Below are 1,930 nucleotides of genomic sequence, written 5' to 3' on the forward strand. Positions count from 1 at the left end.
CACGATGGTGGTTCCTCAATGAGCTAGTCAGAGGATTACCATGTGGCCTAGCAATTCCACACTTTGGTATAAGTGTGAAAGAACTGCAAACAGGTGTTCAAACTAAGACTCATACACAAATGTTCATAGCAGCACTATTCACGATAACCAAAAGGGGGAAACAACCAAAATGTCTATCGATGGATTAGTGGACACATACAATGCATCCATACAATGGAACATTATTCAGCCCTAAAAAAGGAATGAAATGCTGAGTACTGACAAATGCTACATGGGTGAATCTCAAACACTTTATGCTAAATGAAATACATCAGTGGTCCAATGCCACACCACATATTGTATGATTCCATTTATATCATATATCCACAAAGACATACAGACGGGAAGATTAGTGCTTACTAGGGATTTAAAGGAGAGAGGAGTGGAGAGTGACTGCTTAATGGGTATGGGGTTTCCCTTGGGGTAATAAAAGTGCTCTGGAACTAGAGAGTGGTGATTGATGCACAACATTATGAGTGTACTAAATACTGCTGTATTGTACACTTTAAAATGGTTAAAATGGTAAAGTCTGTTTATGTGTATTTTATCACAATTTTTTAAATGTCAAAACAAGTATGGGGAACATTTATTTTTATTCAAAATAAGATGAAATTTTAATAATAGGAGATTGAAACAATTCTTTTCTGTCTTCCTTCTTCAATCTTCTTCCCTTTCACCTTTTTTTCTATATGGTTTAAGGCCAATCTGTACCCCTACAATTCCTCTGTTTGCATTACAGCTTGTAGATGCCTTACCTTTTTTTCTTAAACGTTTATTTATTTTTGAGACAGAGAGAGACAGAGCATGAACGGGGGAGGGGCAGAGAGAGAGGGAGACACAGAATCTGAAACAGGCTTCAGGCTCTGAGCCGTCAGCACAGAGCCCGACGCGGGGCTGGAACTCACGGACCGTGAGATCATGACCTGAGCCGAAGTCGGCCGCTCAACCGACTGAGCCACCCAGGCGCCCCAGATGCCATACCCTTTTAATATATTTTTTCTTTTATTCAGTGCAATTGAACCTACCAGTACATTATTTTTAACAAACTTTTGTTTTGTTGCTGTGTTTTTTCACTTTTATACCTTTATTTAACAATCAGCAGTTAGTCCTCATCTGCCTTAACTTTCTGTAGATTTTTGAAAGTGGTGACAGGTACATAGGTAACCAACATATAGAGTTTGTTTGTTGAATCTTCATCTTTGTTACATTTTCTGGACTAATGCACATGGATATGGTATGGAACATTCCTTATTCCTTTGGCCCAGACAGCTTTGTTGAGCCTGGTATCGATGCCTACATCTGGAGCCCCCACATACTCCATGGCAAATTTCTGGATCACTTTGAGTGCCTGAGGGGCACACTTCTTGAAACCTACTCCATGGATGCACTTGTGAATGTCTATGGTATGTTCTCTGGTCACTACCTCGCTGATGGCAGAATGACCCTTCTTGTTCTCACCACCCTTCTTTGCAGGAGCCATTCTGCCCGGCCCCGGTTGGAAAGGAAGAGCTTAACAAACTTTGATTCTAACAATGCATGCCTACCGTGTGTCAAGAACCATGCTAGGCATTTGGTAAACATTTTCTCAATGAATATAGGAAACGGAGATTTTTAAATTAGAAACAACAACGATATTGCTTGAGGTCAATCTTTCAAAGAAGAAAAGTAATTAGAGGTGTCAAAGGTGAAAGACCAACAAAATGAAATCCTTATTTTCATCTTGACAGATGCATTCACTCATTACTAAAATGAAAGCGTACTGAGTACTTACAATGTGGCCCTGGCTGTAACAGCAGGATGATGTACAGACTCCTCCTGAAGTCAACTCTATCAAGACTCATAGAGTCGTTAAAACAAATGTACTATTTGTCTACAAGTGTGCAGGATGAAA

At 39.8% G+C, this 1,930-nt stretch overlaps 1 pseudogene; it reads right to left on the bottom strand.

Annotated features, from left to right (window-relative positions):
- Window positions 1-1,141: 1,141 nt before the first annotated feature.
- On the bottom strand, window positions 1,142-1,540 carry LOC124525744 (60S ribosomal protein L31-like; annotated as a pseudogene).
- Between the last annotated feature and the right edge of the window lie 390 nt (window positions 1,541-1,930).

Source organism: Lynx rufus, unplaced genomic scaffold, assembly GCF_022079265.1.
Source record: "Lynx rufus isolate CCGP_SWC_20201006 ecotype Redwood Valley unplaced genomic scaffold, mLynRuf1.p SCAF_46, whole genome shotgun sequence".
Classification (NCBI taxonomy): Eukaryota; Metazoa; Chordata; class Mammalia; order Carnivora; family Felidae; genus Lynx; species Lynx rufus.